At 47.2% G+C, this 21,672-nt stretch overlaps 1 protein-coding gene across 2 annotated transcripts in view; it reads right to left on the bottom strand.

Moving 5' to 3' along the window:
• The window catches only part of SKAP1 (src kinase associated phosphoprotein 1), a 235,089-nt gene that overhangs the window by 109,463 nt on the left and 103,954 nt on the right, over window positions 1-21,672 (bottom strand). The gene's annotated exons all lie outside the window — the stretch shown is intronic.

Here is a 21,672-nt window from a genome sequence, read left to right as displayed (position 1 = left end):
TTTAAAAAATGAAATGAAGGTGCACAATAGCATAAAGCCATTTTTAAATGTACAAATGCATGGTTTCAGCGTTCCTACATATTACACTTAGAAGTGTATGCAAAACACTGAAATAAAAACTGAAATTTCAAATTTTTTTGAAAATGGTCCAAATTTTTCACAAAATAAGTTCTTTTTTTGCTTTAAAATAGAACAATTTTAAAGGAAAAAAGGTCCTTTTATTTTGCTCCCAAATGATTCTATTTTGGTGAGGGGGAAAAAAACCAAACTTAAAAAAAATCAATATTTCCTTTAAATGTTCTGAGTGCAAATTGATTTTGATTAAACTGCCAAAACGCGCTCTCTTTCAGTGTTCAAAACGCGGTTCTGCAAACATGTTGTGGGGGAAAAAAAAACCCACCCAAAATATCGGGATCACAAAATGATAGAGAAATTAGTTAGCTCTTCCACAAACCTCGGCATGAAACTACAAACATTTTTGGCACTTTTGCACTGCCCTCATTACTGTGTGTTATGCTTTGTAACAGCTTTTCCTAGCATCATCACTAATGGATTTTATAACGTGCTTTATAAGAGGTTATTAAGGAATATGGCTATAGCTGGTAATCATTGTACAATATGAATAAAGCATTTAAGAAATGGCCCCTCTGTTTAAACTGTTAACCGGGAACACTGTAGCGTTATAAATGACATAGGAGACGCGTGCACATTTGGAGGAAAGACCTCCATCTCCCTGAATGTATCCCAGCCTTGCAAAATTTTGACATCCAGATTTTTTTTTTTCCTGGGAGAGAGAGTAAAATACCAGTTTATTCATCATTACCCTTAAGACCCACTTTCACCGTCCCCTCAGACTATTTTCTTTTATGTTATACGTCATTTATTTTATAAAATGGCATCATAAATTTTAAGAAGTTCAACCACGCTGTGCATGGGCCATTGCCAAGGAACGGTGTCCTCTCGCTGCTGCCTTTCCGATCTCTCCTCCCTGCACACCTCACTCTTTTGTCATCCCTTCACTGACTCATTTAGGGGCTTGATTCTGCGCCCGTTGACGTCAAGAGCGAAATTCTCATTGATGTCAGTGGGAGCAGGATCACGCTCTTTGAAACAGGGATCATGTCTTTATGGATGCAGCTATATGACCCCCTAAGTACAATTTTAGGTACTTCATAAAAACAACAATTCAGGGTGAGAGAGAGAACAAGAACAGTGGCCGGGAGGTGGGGGGGAAAGAGCGGGAAGAGGAGATATTTTAATCACAATTCTGCTAGTTCCTATTAACCTAAATCCAAGAAGAGTTTTTCATCCCAGTTTTTGAAAAGAATGGGGGAATATTTTCCTAACAGATCAGAAAACAAAATCTGTCCAATATCATTTAACTAGTTAACTCTCTTAAGGTTTTTGTATATTGCCCATCACCACTGCCTCTGACCTTTAAAACCAAGAGATCAGTCTACAGGGCTAGCTCAAAACATTCTGCACCCAGTATTTTTACTGCTTGGGGGAAAGCAGTAACGCAATGAAAAAATAGAATCCAGGTGCTTGTCAGTCTCCAAACCGCAAGTAGGTGGCAGTGGAGACATTCCTGGATGAGTCTTCTCAGCAGGAAATGTACAAGGAGGGGGGGGGGGGAAATAATCCTCCACCGGTAACAAACATACAAAAATAAATAACCGCTCGAAACGTTAACTTCTTTCCCTGTATCAGATCATTGTTAACAGCTAATAAAATATCTGTCTGCGGGGACCTAAGATATAATCCACCCCTAATAAAGAGAATTGCAGAAATGAAAAGTGATCTGCTGGTTTTCACACCATTTGGAGAAACGGAGGGGTCAGAAGATTTGAACAATTGCTTCCTGTAAAATTAAAAGTAGAGTCTGCAGGAGCTAGTGAGTCACCCATCTCTAGGAGGGGAAGAAACAGCTCATAGCAGAACTATTATAACTACTGGTTACCATTTTTAAGACGCACCCATTAGCACCATGCCATATTTTAAATGATTCATCCATGGAAAACCATATGACAAAGCATTACAGGCTGTGCTCTTATAATGCTCCGTAATTAATACCAATTGAATTAATTATAATGGGCTAAGTGAAATGTTATTAAACAACGCAAATGTACAAATATAGCATTCTCTCCAAACAAAATGTACCGTTTTCAATATTTGCCTGCAGCCGAGGACAATAAATCCTCTTAAATTTGCCTTCCAAGGTCAGCGAGGGCAGGAGATGCATGTATATGATTTTCTAGTTTACCTGCTAAGGAGAGACTGGGGTCAGTAAATTATACTCCCAATTCAGTCTAATTGAATAGGCTAGTGGACGTCAGGCTGGAAACTGGAGAGAGCAGGAGGACACACTTGACAACATATATCTGTCACAGGAGACAAGAAGAGACAGGTAAATGGACTGACAGAGGGGAAAGATATACCACGCATATAATAACCACCATGTGATGAGCAGAACAAGTGTTAACGGAAGAGTAACACAGCCACCTCCATTATTTGAAGAGCAACTTCGCTCATTGTTTTAATTGGCAGAAGGTGCCGCTGGTAGGCAAGCGGAGAGGGAAGCGCAAGACTGATGACCAGCTGAAAACTCATTGCACGTTCTCAGGCTAAAATGAGCGGCAGGAAGTAATGTCTTTGGACGGGGCTACCAAAATGGCCAAAGGAGGGTGGAGAACGTGATCTTTGAACGGGGAACGGGTACCGCTACAGGTACGTGAAGCAAGCCAACGCACGCAACCTGGGGATTATATTAATCATTTTTGGCTGTTGTCACGCATGTTTATCCATAGATATTAATGTGCTAGAAAGAGGAGGTTAAATACCATTATCTCCCATCCTACAGAGAAGGGAAGTCACTTGTCCAAGCTCACACAGCAGGCCAGCGGTAGGGCTGTGAACATCACCCAGTTGACCATGGTCTTTGTCCTGGACTACGATGACTTGCAGTGACTGGGACAGAGGAATAAGGAGAAGTGGGAAGCAGACAAAAAGAGGATGACTGATGGGGTAGGAGACAAGGTGCCAGAGGTTCTCTAGGGAGAGCTAGTGGGGGAATCAGGTTCCTTTATTACGGTCTGATCCAAAGACCACTGAAGTCAAGTGGTTATTACATTTTAACAGGCTTGAGAGGACATAGTGGTGGACTGGCAGAATAGGTACAGCTGGAGGGTGTGGGAGAGGAAAGAAAGAAAAAGTGGGCTGCAGCCAACTAGGTAAGGCCGAGCATTCGCACAGCAAGACCAAGGCAATGTAAGTATAATGGAAACTCCTGTCCCACACAAGCAAGAGGCGGGAAAGTCTTTAGCAATCCTTGTCCCCAGTCTTAATGGGTGTGCAGAGAGACAGCCTGCAGCAGCTACACAACTTGTCCTAAGCGAGCCGTAGGGGCTGCACGCAGCTGGAGTGTCCTGGCTACGCGAGCAGAAGGGGACGCCTGGTAGGAAGGACGGGCATGAAGTCTCTCGGGGGTGTGATAGTGGGCCTACCTCCAGTAGCTCCATTGCCGCAGGAGGCGGCAACTAACGAACACCTGGCAAGACGGCCCCACGCAGAGCTCCCCGCTCCTCAGCAGCCTGGAGCCGCGCCTGCCTTGGGAGAGTTCTGAGGGATTGCTAACAGCGGGCACGTTTCTCCAGCTGATGATGGTTCGTCTTTTTTCTAGCATCTCCCAGAGGATCTCAAAGCACTTTATAAACATTAACAAACATCACCCTGGCAATAGGGATGTTGTCACACCCATTTCATAGATGGGGAAACTGAGGCAAGTGACTCTTCGGCAGCAGAGCCGAGAATAGAACCCAGGAGTCCTGGCTACCAGTCCTACAGACCCTCTAGGACATACGCTGGCGTGTGACACCGTGTGCGCTTATTGGGAGGGAGGCCATAAACCTCCCATTGTATATTGCACTGGATGGATGGCATTCTCCTGCATGCAGCATGCTTCAGATGAAGATCTGGAGAGTCACAACTCCCAGGACGCCAGGTGGATAACCACATTTAGCCTGTTTGGATGTTAATGACGAAGGAGTTTGAAATACCAGGAGCAGAGGACAAGGAAACTGCCTCCGGGATGACGCGACCCGCTGGCATTAGCAGGCGAGAGAGAACTCAGGATGTCTGCCAGTGACATCCAAGAATTCTGGAAAGCAGCCTCCAGGGGAAGGTCTCATTGTCTGGGCTTTGGCCCGGGACCAAATTAAAGGGGCAGTCCTGCCTAGCTCTGACTGGAAATGCTGCAAGAAGGAAACCAAAAAGACTCTGCAGTGGGCACATCCTGCTCTCGCCTCCCCCTCTTGATCCCAGAGGGGGGTCCAGCCCACAAAACTGGAACAATTCTACTGCGCAGACAAGAGCAAGCCCCGTGCACCACGGAGACCGCCTTGCATTGCGGGAAATGCAGGGAGACGCATGGGCCACGGAGATAGCGGTTCCACTGCTAAATGGACCAACCCCAGGAAGAGGTGAGGACTTCTAGATAAGAGGGGAATGCAGAGGTTGTTCCCTCTCTGCCACAACGGCAGCTTCAGAGATGCTCCGATTCTGCTACCCATTCTGGTGGGAAGGACTTGGCTCACCCAGCCCCCGGGGAAGATCCTCAGGCACACAGCCACGAATCAGGAGACACCCTGGGTGCAGGATCTGCAGTGTTGCAAGCTCATCATGGTTGGTGCTTTTTCTTAAAGGCCCACCTCCTGGAGTCACGTGACTCTTGGCTTCCATTTAAATACATATAGATGGGTTTAGCTCTTGCGGTTGCAAAGAAAAGCTTGAAAGGGGAACCCTTGAAGCTTGTAAATTAGAAGGCAGATACGAAAACCCAACATTGTTTCTTTTTAAATTTCATGATTTTTAAGCCAAGCTCATTTGAGGGACATGATTTAATTTTTGAACACTTGGGGAAGACCATCCTGGATTTGGGAGGCTTAATGGTTCAAGCAGAAGGATGGAGCTAAAACGACAGAAAAGGAAGCGGATGAAATCTCACGACTTTAGACCACGTACCGCTAGGGTGACCAGATGTCCCGATTTTATAGGGACAGTCCCGATATTTGGGGCTTTTTCTTATATAGATGTCTATTACCCCCAGCTCTCTGTCCTGATTTTTCACCCTTGCTATCCAGTCACCCTACGTACCGCTTTTGTTAAAGCGATACTTCGCCGCTTGAGTTAGCAGCTCTTCATAAGTAGGGGCAGGGCATGGAAACCCCACAGTCCCTGCTTTCCCCTGTGTGGAATGGGGATGCTGCCACGCTCACAGGGTTTTTGAGGATTAATGGTGTTTTCAAAGTACTGGACAAACATTTTAAGAGTACTATGGGAAGAAACACACAGCACTGTTGGACAGCCAAGTATTACTATAACAATAGTGGGGTTTTCTTCTATGTGATCCCTGTGTATTCCATTACATTCATAAATTCAATTTTAATCATACCTAATACCAGGCCTTTTACAATAAGAGGCTGCACTGTATTCCAGTGGTGTTCAACCCTGTTTTCATTTGCGGGCCCCTAAAAAATTTCAAATGGAGGAGCAGACCCCTTTGGAAATTTTAGACAGTCTGCAGGCCCCCAGCCCACCTGTTGAAAACCACGGCTGTATTCTAATCCATTTTGTAATTCACTATCCCTTTTAAAGAATGGAATCCAATGATGAACTCACAGTACGCCTACTGTCTGTTCTACCAAAGGCTCCCTTAAACGCAAGAGATGGGTAAAGAACATGTATGCAGGGAATGCAGCCTCTTCTGGGGTACGACATGAAAAGAGGAACAGCACACAGTAACGTCGCAGAGCAGTACAAGACAGGAAGGGAAGGATGCATGGGGGCATTTAGGGAGGAAAAAAATAATTATTTGATTCAGAATTTGGCCAAGAAATCTGTGTTCTGGCCCCTGGGTCGTCTCATAGGATATTTAATGGTCATAAGTGCTCAGAACCTCATTTTTATATCGTGCATCTGAACAGCTTTAAGTTTTGGCATTTTAGATTTGCTTTTCCATTTTCATGGCTCATTCTACATTTTGTCACAGGCCAGAATCTCCTGAACACATGTAGACGAATTATCCTAACTCGCCCCACGGAAGAAGTCAATGGGACTCCTCAAGTAGATAAGGACTCCGGGGTGGAGCGTGTCCACAGGACCTGCGGAGCAACTTTGGCTGTCTGCTTGTTTGATTTCAACGCAGTGGGGGAAGTGGCACATCACGTCCGTTGACTGTAACGGTGCCCAGTGCTAAATGAAAATAATTGAGTTCCAGAATTTGAAACAGGAGGGAGATGATGACAACGTGTACATTTCTGCAGTTCTGCTGATTTAAATGAGATTTGATTATTAGAGATCTTCAGATGTAAAATCTGCATCTGGAGCCACATTGCAAACATGCTGGGCTCCCAGAGGCTTGGATTGGCCCATTTGAACGACAGGGGCCATTGGCAAAATTTGGATCGAGATCCGGGTTTAGATTTCAATCACCTCCACCCATCAGGCTGATGTCTGTCTCCTGACTTTTGTTCGGGTCTAACTCTGCTATCCGCCTTCATGACAGAAGAGCCGCCCAGACCTTTAGCAATGCAGATGAAAACTTCCGCCACTGCCAGCAGGGGGCACTATAGGCAAATGAGGCACAGAAAACACATCCCCCACGAGGAGATATAGACTCACACAATACAGTATAGATTCCTCCCCCCTCCGGGTAAAAGTGGAGTTGCCACTGCCTCCATGTTCATCCACTCCATCCCGGACACGAACAGGAGAATTCTGCGCTGTCCGACAATGTAACATTTCATACGGCTTAACATTTTTTGCACGTTTATAAAAGGGCAGAGCAGAGGAAGTGATTTCTTTCCATTGGAAATGCTTTTCTTTGTAATAAAAACTTCCTTCACACACACACACACACACACACACACACACACACACACACACACACACGTCATTCCACAACTCTCCCAAGACTTGCACGGATCCTGAGATTAGACCTATTGTCTATTCATCAGCACAAAGCGCTGGGAGATTTTTTTTTTTTGTTTTTTAAAGAGGTGAACACTGAATATGCTTCAGCACAGGCAATACCGAGCCAGTTCTGAATCGTGAGCATTGTGCAAACTGTGTTGCTAAGGAGCAAATATGTCTGTTCTCATCTCCCAAAAAAATAATAATTAAAATAAAAAAACCTGCTCGGTTTCAGAGGCTCCTGAAGCAACAAGAGGCAGTGAACTCTAAGCAGCCAGCCAGCAGCATCAGGCTTCGGGAACAAGCTGGAATTATTTGGTTTTGACCGCCAGATGACCTGAAGGGCCGCCCAGCCTGATGGACAGTCGGACTATTAGTCCTTTTAAACACACATTCTTTTCCTGAAACACAGACATCACTCCGCTCGCTCGCAGAGAGCGCACCATCTAAACCAGCCATGACCCTGCCCGCTGGGTTATGGGCCTTAGGCTAGGGGAATTCAGAGCACAAAGGGCCCCCGAACCCCAAGCATTCTCTGAAGCCTGAGAAAAAACATCATACTAAGGCAGCCCCTAGAAAAAGACCGTATACAGATCTCCGTTCTCACCGCTGTGCCCTGCACGTCTGGAGCAACAAAAGGAAATATTTCAAGTCTCCTCTCTTTGTGCTTTCTGATGCTATTTATTTTCTAAGCAAATGAAATGATAAACATCCGTCAGGCTCCTGTTTGGTACCAGCTGTGCTTCCCGGCTTGCTTTGCCAGGGACCGCGAGACTCCACTAGGTTTTATTTGCCGCTATCGTGGGTTGAGCCGTCATTTTGGGTCTTATTATTTCATGCAAAATGAGGCAAAGCGCAAATGAGCCCTGCTGCTAATAGCCCAGAACAACCTATTAATCCGCAGCAAAATCAAGTGGCGCAAAGGTTAGGAAAACTGTGGTCCTGAGGTTAAAGAACAGGCAGACTAAAAGGCCTGATCCAAAAACCCGGTCAGGACAACGGGAGCCTTCATGGCGACTTCAATGGGCTTTGCATCAGACCCTAAAATACTAGGGCTGCGGTTCCGGCCCTACTGAGGTCCACAGGAGTTTTGCCATTGACTTCAACGGAGCCTGGCTATCAGTTCTCTTCCTGGCTTCACCAGGGTCTCGCTGTGGGATCTTAAGCAAGTCACTGAACGCCACATGTGCCTCAGTTTCCCTACTCGCAAAAGGAGGAGAATATTTAATCCCCCTCCCTTAACAATAAGAACGGCCAGACTGGGTCAGACTAAAGGGCCATCTACCCCAGTGTCCTGTCTTCAGCAGTGGCCAATGCCAGGTGCCCCAGAGGGAATGAACAGAACAGGGAATCAGCAAGTGATCCATCCCCTGTCGTCCATTCCTGGCTTCTGGCAAACAGAGGCTAGGGACACCATCCCTGCCCAGCCTGGCTAATAGCCATTGAATTACGTCTGCGAAACACTCTGGAGGTTCACGTTATGGCTGGGGAAGCACAAATGATTAAGCACCTAGTGCAAACGGCAATATATAAATACACCTCTACCCCGATATAATGCTGTCCTTGGGAGCCAAAAAAATCTTACCACATTATGGGTGAAACCGTGTTATATCGAACTTGCTTTGATCTGCCGGAGTGCGCAGCCCCGCCCTCCCCCGGAGCGCTGCGTTACCGCGTTCTATCCGAATTCGTGTTCTATCAGGTCGCGTTCTATCGGGGTAGAGGTGTACAGGCATTGTATTGAGCGATCTTACTCTGCTCAGAATTATCACTTAAAAGGGCCAATTCTGCTAGAAAGAAAAACAACAACGTGCGTTTGGGGTTGAGAGGGAATGAAAGAAAACTTCACCCCCCTCCGCCGCAAGGCATGATTTATTCGCTCTAAAAATATAACGAGGGAATAAAGTACCTAAGTCAAACACACACCAAAAAATACAGACATAAAAATTAAAGCTTCCGTCTCCACGTTCAGAGCCTCCGTCTCTGCAGATCCCCAGACCTATCTTAATCTCCCTCTGGGGACGACCGACAAACTCCGCCGCACGAAGGGGGGAAATAGCTGACTTTCCTAAACCTGGCACTGGGCACCGACGGCTGACTCATAAGTGCGACTTTCACAGAAGCAGCTCTCCCAAGTGGAAACAGCCTCGCCGAAGCCGCCAAGGCACCTCGCAGGCTTCGTGGGATTTAAAGCCCTGGATCATCCCTGCTCTTCGGTGCAGACGCTCATTAGGGGGTTGCTTGTTAATGGCATTTCCCAGTCTCGGTTTGGAATTCAAAGGCCACTCGATGCCCATTTAAACACACAACTTCCTTTGCCGCCGTTTGGTTTCTGCCCGGGAAATGAAAAAATACAGAAGCCCTTTATTATTAAACAGGAGTCAGAACTAAACCCTGGTGCTATACCTAGTGAGCTATATGGTCCGGGAAAGTGTATCGAGCCGCTATTTATTTATTTATTTTTAAAGTTGCTTCCCCGCCGCCCCTCATGTTTCACACGCTGCTTTTGCCGTGTTTTCTCTAGCGCGGAGGCTGTACAGCGGAGTGGGCATGACCCCTGGGCTCCGGCTTGAGGTGTGTCTAATGGTCCCGGAAGGTAACCTTTTCACCAGAGTTTTCTCGGAGTGACCCCGGAGTTCCATCTGTCCGAAGACTAACTCCTGCGGCATGTGGAAAAGGCAGCTGGCCTGTACCCAGAATGCCTCCTCCAAGACCCTCCATCTGCATTTTTTAGGCTTTATCCGAGTTTGTAGTGAAACATGCTACCCCCCCCCCCCACACACACACATACTTACATTAACCCTTTCCACCTAGGGAAGGGAATTTTCCCCATTTTAATCAAAGCTGATTATGATTTAGGCGCTCTGTTCCGGTGCAAATCCAGAGTGGCTCTGATGATTTACGTGAGTTACTCTGAATTTACCTTGATGTGACTGAAGATTGAACCTGCACCTTAATTTCTCTCCTGGGATACTTTCCCCTTTTCCCCCCTCGGTCCTTGTCAGCGCTTGGTTTTGCTGACACCATTGTGCGGGTAATAAGCTGCTGCTGGTGTTACTTAAGAAGCAATCTAAGAAATTAGTTTTGTCCAAATGCAGCATTTACTGACTATAAACTGTGATCATGAGGGATATTACATGAATGAGCAGTTGGCGGGAGTCATACTGTATACCACGCGCATTTCTCTTTCGATCCAGACAAAGGTGCGCCTTGATTCTTGGAGAAATTCTGTAACACTCTTAATACCGTACCACGATTGCACCGACTTCAATAGGAGCATTAACAAAGCGTCAAAAACTGTTGGAAATCCAGACCCTGTTTGATCAGCCACTGGGATCAGCCGTGGGAGGGTTATTTGCAACGGCAGTCAAACGTGGAGGCACCCAAAAAATGCAAGCTTCGTTTCTGTCAGCACCAAACCGCACCCGCAAAAACAGAGGCTGGAGTTTAGACTATGGAGAGGCCATTGCACGTTAAAGAGACGGCTTAAAATAAGGAGGAGAGTGGAATTATGGAACGGCTCGTATTTGCTCCAACATCTTTCTGTTTTCTCTACTTGCGATACCTTGCAAACACGGGATCTTTCCCCCTCCCCTCAGCTCCGCTGCCACAAATCCCCGGACGACTTAAGGAACAAGCGTAAACATTCACACACATTCAACGGCCCTCGAGAAACTCCTATTTCTCTGCTCCATTGAGATGAGTAACTTTTAAAAACAAACGCAAGTCCTGATTTCCATTACCCTCAGGAAAGCACGAGCAGTGCAGGATAGAATTACAGACGTCAATGGAAGCTGAATATTCACTGCACCTTCCAGGATTAGGCCTTGGGGACCTAGGAAAAACTCCCACGGAGGTCAATGGAAGCAGGATTAGCCCTTAAGATTTAGGCTGGGATTGGTTCAAAGGCAACCAAGGAAGAAAAGCACCGAACTCCCATTGACTTTGGAAATGGGGGCTTAACTTCCTTCGGCTACTTTGAAAATCTCCGGCTTTCGCTAACACAGCTGAACGTCTGCCAGGCTGGGATGCACAGTAACTAGAGAATTATCTTCTGTGTGTTCACAGAATTAACCTTTCCAGCAGTTGACAACCAAAAGCATCTTGCTAAAGAGTATTGCCCTGTCCCCTCTTAAATCGTTTTAAAAACAACCCCAGAAAAATACAGCACGGCATCACTATGAGGGACAAGACTGGCATCAGATAAAGGTTTCCTTTCTTCAGGACTACAGCCAGGCGTCTACAATCCATGCCTTTAATCGTATCTCTCTCCCCAGCATGCTGGGCACTCAGACATTATAAAAACTTTATGCAGGGAAAGTGAAGTTGAATTACAAAAGCAGATCCCTACAGAACGCTAGCCCGTTACACGTCGGCACTGGAAGACAATAACCAAAGGCTACTTCTCAGCTCAAACTGATTTCCCCACGCCTCCTTTTGTAACTGACTATTGCTGGTTTGGTTTGTTTTTAACGTCAGGTTTTTGCAATCAAAGAAAAAAAAAAAACGGCAGCCATTACAAACAGTAGTTAGGGACTTAGTCCAAAATCAATTTTAATTAAAAACATTCCACTTCAATGTTGAACATGGTCATTTTTACTATTACTATTGGTTAGCCGGGCCGGATAGTCTAGCCTGCCACTGATATGCAGAGGGGTTTTATACTAGGAATTACTGCTGGAAACCTGCATGTAATTCCTGCATGTGTCAACCCTCTTATGGCTTTGAACCAACCCTCCATAATTAACTTTAGGGATTATCATTCCGTAAAAGCTGGATTTCGTTTTTGGGTAGGAGGGGCAAAAAAGAGCAACGATATTTTATACGCATGGCTGTGACCCCGAGTCAGTTGGTCATATGCGGCAGGCTCCCATTATCAAATCAATAAGCATTAAATCAACCTCATTTTCTACTATTTAAATTAACTATAACTGTTTTAATTGCAGATTCATCGCCTGCAAATGGCTTAATACGCTTTACACTATAGCAGAGATGTGCTTGTATGTTACAGATCATTGAGAGCGCTCTGCAAATTCGGCCCTGCTGAACAGCCCCGGTTAGCCTACGGTAGGAAGCCCATTAAGCAGAGGGAGAGAGAAAAAAAAAAGAGAGAAAGGGGAGGATGACTGCAAAGACCCAGCGTGGGAGCATGTGTTAACGGTCGCGCTACCTAGGAGAGCAGAGGCTCCCGAGGAAGTTTCAGCCATTCTCTACCATGAGAACAGGATCCGAGCCCTGGACTAGCTAGGAAAAGGCCTCCTACCACTTGACTTCCACCTTAAGAGCCTATGGAAATGCAGCTGACGCACAGTAGGATCTGCATGGCCCTAACTCAGGGTCTAGTAGACATGGCACTGGACTAGGTGTTAGGAGAAGAGGGTTCTATTCCTGGCTCTGCCACTGACCTATTGTATGACCTTGGGCAAGTCACTTCTCTCTGCCTTGTCTGTTTAGACTGTAAGCTCTTTGGGGCATGGGGTGTCTCTCATAAAGGGGATGTCTACACTGCCAACCCCGCCCCCTCTCACCCAAAACCCACAGCAGCAAGTCTCGGAGCCCAAATCAACTGACTCTGGCTCACGCTATGGGGCTAAAAATAGCTGTGTAGATGTTCTCACCCAGGCTCGGAGACCTTCCCCACTCACCAGGTTTCAGAGCTCTTGGTTCCAGCCCAAACGCGTGCGGGTTTTTTTTTTTTTTTTTGCTGTGCAGATGTATCCTGGGTGTAGGGCCGGGGTAATCTATTTTTTGCTAAGGTCCAAATTTCTTGGTCAAGGTCTGTACTCCAGAGAAAATAACACAAAAATGACACTAATGATCATAATAAGGGAATAAAAAGATTTTGCGGTCCATTCAAAAGCGTCTGGCGGTCCGGAGGTGGCTCGCAGTCCACCTATTGACTACCCCGGGTGTAGGGTGACCACCTTTTCAACGAGCAAAACGGGACACATGCAGGAGCTCCGCCCTCCTCGGTGGCCCCACCCCTCTTCCCCCCTAGGCCCCGCCCCCTGGCCAGGCCAGAAGCTGGAGCCACCCAGGGAACCCGGGCTGCTGTGGGGAACCCCAGACCCTGCATCTGCCCTGGATGGGAGACCAGGGGGCCCGAGAGCAGCCCCCGGCCCATGACTCCACCCCTTGGGGCGCACTGCCCAGAGCAGGTGGAGGGTCTGGGGCTCCCCACAGCGGCCTAGGTGGCTATTACTACTGCCTGGCTCCGGTTTCTGGCCTGGCTGGGGGAGGGGGAGGAGAAGAGGAGCAGGGGGCAGGGCCTCGTGGCAAGGGGGGCCTAAGACCCACCTCAGCTCCCCCTCCCACCACTAGGACGAGACTGGCACCGCCCCTGAGCGGGCAGGTGTGGAGTGGCACCACAGGGAATTTGGAACCAGTGCTATCCCGCAGTCATTCGGACTGGGACATGAACTCTGCATCTGAGGCCTGTCCAATGCGGGACTGGTGGTCACCCTACCTGGGTGGCTGTGGAACACCCAGCACAATGGAGTGAGGCCTCTAAGTGCCACTGTCATAGACTCAATACAGGGCCATGGGAGGGGAAAGGTGGTTTTTGCATTTCATGGGGCTCAACACGTGTGTGCGACCGTCCAGATTTTTTACTGCATTCCGTCCTAATTTCCAGATTGCTCACAAATCACTGGAGCAAGCCACCGTCATTCTGATTAGCACAGCCCTGCCTAAGGCAACCGCTTCTTAAAATGGTCTTTTAAGATTTCCAATTCTTCCTCACGAGTCTGTGTACCAGTAGAGGGATATTGCTTTGGCATTCTGCCTCGGTTGCTTTCCCCTTTCTTCCTGGCTTGACTTCGGGACAAGAACCAGTCTGTAGGTGCGCGGGGATCTGTTCATTTTTTATGGATGTCAGTCTCTTGACATCAGCGCTAGATAGACTAGTCCCTGGGTCAGCGACAATGACCCCAGCAGCACTAAAACATGCTCAGAGTAAACACTCAAGGGTGGGCAGCTCGGGTTATTCCACGGCAAGTTTGTTCAGTGCTGGCTGTAGCCTCCCCCTTGCCTAGCTATTAAAAGCCAGGACTCATCATCGTGTGTGATTTAACGGCACTGCCACAATCAAACCCCGTTGATCCTGGAGCTGGAGTCACCGGCACCGTAAGCCATTCTGTCTGGGCCAAAATCTAGACGGGAGATCCAGAATAACTTTCCGCAACCTTAAAAGGCAGACGGCCAACTGCGGTAGGGTTAAGGCACAAGACTGCACCAGAAATTCTGGTTCTCTTCCTAATTCTGCCACAGAAATTTCTCCCGGGATTAGTTAAGGCTCGAACTCTGCTGCTCAGTGAATAGATCAGATGTAAATATGCAGAACACGAGAACGGAGTCTTCCAAAATCAGTAGTCGCTTTAGAATGTTCAACACCACTCATCTACAGACGGGTCTGATCTTCGTACCAATCTAAAGCACCATGATGGTGATATTCTATGCTCCAAATACATAAATATGTGGAGATATGCCTATCTCATAGAACTGGAAGGGACCCTGAAGGGTCATTGAGTCCAGCCCCTTGCCTTCACTAGCAGGACCAAGTACTGATTTTGCCCCAGATCCCTAAGTGGCCCCCTCAAGGATTGAACTCATAATGCTGGGTTTAGCAGGCCAATGCTCAAACCACTGAGCTATCCCTCCCCCCATCTGTATAGGCCTTAATACAATCCCAGAAAACACAAGGCCCAGGCCTGAAGCCCTGCTCCTCAGGAACTGAACTGAACCATCAACTCTCTAACAAGATTTTGCCGGCGTTACCAGATCCTGGTTTTTTGCCTGGCCAGAGCACCCCAGGCCAAGAGCAAAAGCTTTAATATCTTTTTGCCAGCCGCTCTTTGTGGCGTGGGTCGTTTGCAGGATCCTGCTGCAATCCCTTGAGTCAGAGAGAAATTTAATTCCGAGCTCCCAGGTTTTCTATCTCCGCCGCTGGCTCCCGAACAGAAATTCTGTATGCAGGCTAGGTATAAACCGGGACTACTTTACCATCTAATTTTAGCACAGCAAGAATTAGCTCATCCATAAATGACAGCAGGTCGGCAGCTCCTAGGTCCTCTCGAATGCCCAGGGCACAGATTAGGGATAAAAATATCTAGTTTTCTCCATGTTCCACTGGATGATGAGCTGCTGAATTCCCCAGGATGGATTTCTTAAACAAAACCTTTCATTTAACAACCTCGCCTGCCCTTATTTGAGATGGGTTTTTTTTTCCTCTAAAGTTTCCAAGACCTTGCTGGTAGCAGAGACAACCAAGGTACTGCCAGGAGCCACATTCTAACAGCTAATGGCAACAACCGGCGAGCTAATCAACACCTCGAGCACTTCACAATCTTTAATGTATTTATCCTCAGATCACCCCAGAGGTTGGGCAGTGCTATTACACCCATTTTACAGATGGGGAACTCATAGCCTTTAAGGTCACAAAGGACCATCATGATCATCTAGTCCAGTGGTGGACAACCTGCCGCCCGTCCGGGTAATCCGCTGGCGGGCTGCGAGACAGTTTGTTTACATTGACTGTCCGTAGTCACGGCCGCCCGCGGCTCCCAGTGGTTGTGGTTCACCGTTCCCAGCCAATGGGAGCTGCGGGAAGCGGTGCCTGAAGACAGTCAATGTAAACAAACTGTCTCGCGGCCCCGCCGGTGGATTACCCTGATGGGCCGTGTGTGGGCCGCAGGTGCCCACCACTGATCTAATCTGACTCCTGCACATCACAGGCCACAGAACCTCAGCCGCCCACATCTGTAATAGGTCTATAACCTCTGGCTGAGTTACTGAAGTCCTCAATTCTTGATTTAAAGAATTCGAGTTACAGACGATCCACCATTTACTCTAGGTCAGTGGTTCTCAACCCGGGGTCTGGCCCCGCTGCAGGGTCCAGGCTCCAGCTGCCTGGTCTCACACACGGGGGTCCGGGTCCCAACTACCTGGCCCAGCACTCAGGACTCTGCTCCTGGCCCCGTTCTGGGCGGGGGCGCTAGGCCTAGGGGATTGTTGAGGGGTTTGGGCGGGGCGGTGTGGTTCTCAGCCTGCAGCCCACCATTGTGGAACAGGTTGAGAACCACTGATCTACGTCAAACCAGCAAGTGAGGAAGGTACAGAGCTAGAGAGACTTGCCCAGGGTGACAAAAGAAGCTTATAGAGGAGCAGGGAACAGAATCCAGGCTTTGTAAGCCCCAGGCTAACACCCTAACCACTGGACCAGCCTCCCTCCCCAATTAGAAAAGGAGCTCAGGTGTGACCGCACCAGCGCAGTCTGTAAAAATCCATGGGCTTGACCAGCCTCCAAGGCGGTGAAGAAACAGCCCTGCTCCTGGGCCCATCTAACGGTACGTACTGATCCCGCCATCAGGGAAACCCCGGTGCCAGCCCCATTCTCTTGCCTCTTGAGTGACAGAGCACTCAGCACCCTCTGCCACATGGGCCGACTTAAAAGCCCCGTTCAAAAGGCATAAACCCATTGCAGCAGTTGGAGGCAGGGGCAGATCATCCAAATTGGCAGGTACCAGGTGTCCTAGGCGGGAGGGGCCGACGCCTGCTTATATGTAAGAAAGACCCAGGAGACGATAAAGGGAAGGGATAGCTCAGTGGTTTGAGCATTGGCCTGCTAAATGCAGGGTTGTGAGCTCAATCCTTAAGGGGGCCACTTAGGGAACTGGGGTAAAAAACTGTCTGGGGATTGGCCCTGCTTTGAGCAGGGGGTTGGACTAGATGATCTCCTAAGGTCCCCTCCAACCCTGATATTCTATGCTCCTTGTTCTCAGCCAAAGGGACGGCGATTAAAGCATGGGGCTCTGAGGACACTGAGAAAAATGAGGGGACGTCCAAGGTTCTGATAGGAATGCAAAGGTCCCCACTCAGGTAGGAGAAAATGTGCAATAAAACTGGCTGCTTTAGCTTAACAGGTAATTACAGAGTTAATAAAATGAGGCTCCTTGACACGGCGGGGCCTAACTATGCAGCCCGTGTCACGGGAGCTAAGTGACTTTTTAGTTTGCTGATCATTGATCCGATAGACAGGAACAGCTCCGAACTGGATCGATGCAGCTGTCGGATTCCAGCAACGAGGCCGGACGCTAAGAAACCTCATGAAATTTCACATGAGGAAGTTGACTGCTCTTGCACTGTGACCTGCTTGGAAATGAAACATCAGGACCATTTACCTCGCCTGCTTTTAATACAAAAAAGGGATTATGCCACACTATGAATGATGGGTCAGGAAGATCTATTTAAAAAGAAAGAAGCAGCAATTTTTAGAAGGGGAAAAAATGGCCTATTTTGCTTTTGTGCCATTAGAAACATTTAAGAATAAAAAGGTAACGTTTAAAAAATAAAATAAAAAGCAACAACCAGTTTCTAGGCTGCAATTTGGGACAATATTTCGCCACATATTCATTTTTACGCCATGCTTTCCATTTTAAAACAATCCTGAAATTTTCACTCCAACTGAAAAATGTCGTTTTGTGGTAAAGCCATTTTGAATTGGAACACAACTTAAAACAAACGAACCAAAAACCCTGACAAAATCATTTTGACCAGGTCTAGCACAAACCCAGCACGGCCAACTCCAAAAGAGTTGGGGTTTAGATTTATTAGACACTGGGGAAACTTTGGGGAAAGGGGGAGCCTATACAGGAAGGATGGGCTCCACCTAAACCAAAATGGAACCAGATTACTGGCACTTAAATGAAAAGAAGAACAGGAGTACTTGTGGCACCTTAGAGAAGTGGGCTGTAGTCCACGAAAGCTTATGCTCTAATAAATTTGTTAGTCTCTAAGGTGCCACAAGTACTCCTGTTCTTCTTTTTGCGGATACAGACTAACACGGCTGTTACTCTGAAACTTAAATGAAAGAAGATCATAGAGCAGTTTTTAAACTAAGGGCTGGGGGAAAACCGACAGGTGCGGAGGAGCATATGGTTCGGACAGGGGAGGATCTGTTAATGGAGATTCTCTATGTCCTAGTAAAGAGGAGAGGATGGAAGATGATAAAATATGGGTAGGATCTGATGTGAAACAATCAAATGAAAAAGAGTCCCATTCGATTACATCATGTAATGGGAGACAGCTAAAAAGTGACAAGTTTTTAAAGTGCTTATATACAAAGGCTAGACGTCTAAATACTAAGATGGGTGAACTAGAGTGCCTCGTATTAAATGAAGATATTGATATAATAGGCATCACAGAAACTTGGTGGAATGAGGATAATCAATGGGACACAGTAATTCCAGGCTAAAAAATATATCAGAAGGACAGAACAGGTCGTGCTGGTGGGGGAATGGCACTATATGCGAAAGAAAGCGTAGAATCAAATGAAGTAAAAATCTTAAATGAACCAAACTGTACCATAGAATCTCTCTGGGTAGTAATTCCATGCTCTAATAATAAGAATATAGTAGTAGGGATCTATTACCGACCACCTGACCAGGATGGTGATAGTGACTGTGAAATGCTCAGGGAGATTAGAGAGACTATAAAATATAAAAAAACTCAATAATAATGGGGGATTTCAACTATCCCCATATTGACTGGGTACATGTCACCTCAGGACGGGATGCAGAAATAAAGTTTCTTGACCCCTTAAATGACTGCTTCTTGGAGCAGCTAGTCCTGGAACTCACAAGAGGAGAGGCAATTCTTGATTTAGTCCTAAGTGGAGCACAGCATCTGGTCCAAGAGGTGAGTGTAGCTAGACTGCTTGGTAATAGTGACCATAATATAATTAAATGTAATATCCCTGTGGTGGGGAAAACACCACAGCAGCCCACCTCAGTCTTCACGGCTGAGGATATGAGGGAGATTCCCAAACCTGAGCCATTTTTTTTAGGTGGCAAATCTGAGGAGCTGTCCCAAACTGAGGCATCCTTAGAAGAGGTTTTGGAACAAACTGAACAGTATTACAAAACAGTAATAAGTCACCAGGACCAGATGGTATTCACCCAAGAGTTCTGAAGGAACTCAAATGTGAAATTGCAGAACTACTAACTAGTTTGTAACCTATCATTTAAACCAGCTTCTGTTTGCCAGAGGCTGGGAATGGGCAACAGGGGATGGATCCCTTAATGATTATCTGTTCCGTTCATTCCCTCTGGGGCACCTGGCACTGGCCACTGTCGGAAGACAGGACACTGGGCTAGATGGACCTTTGGTCTGACCCACTATGGCCATTCTTATGTTCGTAAAGCACAAGCCCCTACCACTTGAGAGAACTCTAGTAGGTGTCCATAAGTAGTAGACTGTTATAGTCACATGAGACACAACCACTAGAGGGAGACATGATTCCATGCACTAAACCAGCATCGCTCACATGTACCCTCTGGGTACATGCACTGGTGGGGTGGTCCCATCCCCCCCCTCAGGGAGGTGTGCCTGAGCTCAGCCTAGGGGAAAACACGTGGTACACCAAACACTTCACCCAATCTCAACAATCCACAAGCAGGAAGCCTACAGGTCTCTACATACCCTGAAAAGTAACTGCCACAATATAACTGGGTGCAATGCCACATCATACTGAATCCAAGCAGAGTGGGGCCAGAACACCCCTTAGATGACACACTATAAACAAGAAGAATAAAAGGGACCAGTTTCTAGACAGGCAGAGAAGAGTGTTGTAAACACTTCCTCCTGTTTTGATCTTTTAAGTACAAATATTTGTAAAGCAACCAGTAAAATAACTAGTTAAGGGCTTGTCTACACTGGAATAGTCATTCCTGTTGATTCCACTTCCAAACTGGATTAAGATCGTTCAGAATAAGGCACTCTTATTCTGGAACAAAAGCATCCACACATGGAGTTAATCAGGTATAGTTAATCCACTTTAAATTCACACCCCACTTTATTCCAGATTAACTGAGGGTACGTCTTCACTACCCGCCGTATCGGCGGGTAGCAATCGATTTATCTGGGATCGATATATTGCGTCTCGTTAAGACGCGATATTTCGATCCCCGAACGTGCTCACCGTCGACTCCGGAACTCCACCAGAGCAAGCGGCGGTAGCGCAGTCGACAGGGGAGCCGCGGCCGTCGATCCCGCGCCGTCTGGACCCCAGGTAATTCGATCCAAGATACTTCGACTTCAGCTACGCTATTTGCGTAGCTGAAGTTGCGTATCTTGGATCGATCCCTCTCCCCCCGCCCCAGTGTAGACCAGCCCTGAGTCTCAAATCCCGCCTGGCTCAGTCTCGTACACCTGTACCTTGTTGCCTTTGCAGTCAGTATAAATGGTAGAAACAAACAAAAAAAATACAGTGAGATGAATATTTAACGATGCCATGAGGGCATCGTTAAATATTACCCAGAATACCTTCACAACTTGTCTTCAAGTCACACCAGCTCCGAACAGTTTCGAAAAAACAGTCACCCATACTTCAGTTGCGTGTGTTTTGTATTACTGGAAAGAATCTGTAATTGGAATTCAACTTGTCTTTGCATGATCAGTTCTAACCTAATTGATAGGAAGCACAGTCCAGCGGATACAGCATCGGACGGAGATCCAGGTTCAATCCCCTGCTTTGCCACAAACTCCCAGCGTGACCTTGGGCAAGTCACTTAACCTGCCCTGCATCTCCGTTCTCTGCCTGCAAAATGGGGCTAACAACACTGCCCCGTGGTGAGGATAAATGCATTAAAGACTCTCAGGCGCTGATTTGCATGGGAGCTTTGCCCGAGTGAAGACTGCAGGGTTAGCGCCACAGGTTCTTTATCCCTCCACAGCTTCTACGTCCTGCTGAGATGGGCAGAAGTTCCATGTGACGGCCCTACCCTGGGATTATGGTGTCTCATGCGGGAGGAGAGAACTACAAAAACCCTATACGACAGGCAGCTTTATAACAACTAAAAAAGCAGCACTCGGAAATGGAAGTCACTCTGGGATATCTAAAGAAGGGGTCCATGCTCTGCAAAGGGATTGCGATTGTGAAATCTCCCATCGTTGGAGATTTTTAAGAGCAGGTTAGACAAACACCTGTCAGGGATGGTCTAGTCCTGCCGGGAGTGCAGGGGTCTGGACCAGAGGACCTCTCGAGGTCCCTTCCAGCCCTATGATTCTATGATTTCAACAGCAAGACCAGTTTACGGATCTGATTTTTGGAAACTCTGGTTGCATAAGCATATCGCAAAAGCGGCACCAACCCAAATCCAAGCACAGTGTAGACTCTACACCCAGCACCCCCAGGCTGCAACATTAGCAACGTGAAATCAGTGAAAGCAAAGCTGCCCTTTGGAATTTTTTCCGTCTGGAAGAGGAAAATCAACGTGGCAACGCTGTGCGTAGAACAAAGGCACCGAAGGTAAACGTATGCTTTATAACTGTGTCGTTTGGGACCAGCTGCAGTTGTCTAGCTCCTGAATTCAGGACAGCTGTGCCAGGGCTAAGATACGTGGCGGTCTACTAGTCTTTACAACAAGTGTTCTACACACTGCAGGAGCTGTTACTGCATTGAATTCTTACCAGCCCTGCTCCGAGAGAACTGTGTGTGTGTGTGTGTGTGTGTGTGTACACACATGAGGAGGGTGAAGAGGGGGGCACAGAAGGACGACTTTATATATTCAGAGCCGAGTAAACCTTAGCTCATTAAACCCTCACAAGACGCTATTCCCCCAAAATGCTTCACAAGGGTGTAATAGCATCATCATATCCATCGTCCAGAGGAGGAAACAGACAAAGAGCATTGAAACGACTTTCACA

This window comes from Malaclemys terrapin, chromosome 25 (assembly GCF_027887155.1).
Source record: "Malaclemys terrapin pileata isolate rMalTer1 chromosome 25, rMalTer1.hap1, whole genome shotgun sequence".
NCBI lineage: Eukaryota > Metazoa > Chordata > Testudines > Emydidae > Malaclemys > Malaclemys terrapin.
The sequence above is the reverse complement of the archived record's forward strand: the minus strand, read 5'-3'. Positions and strand labels throughout refer to the sequence as shown.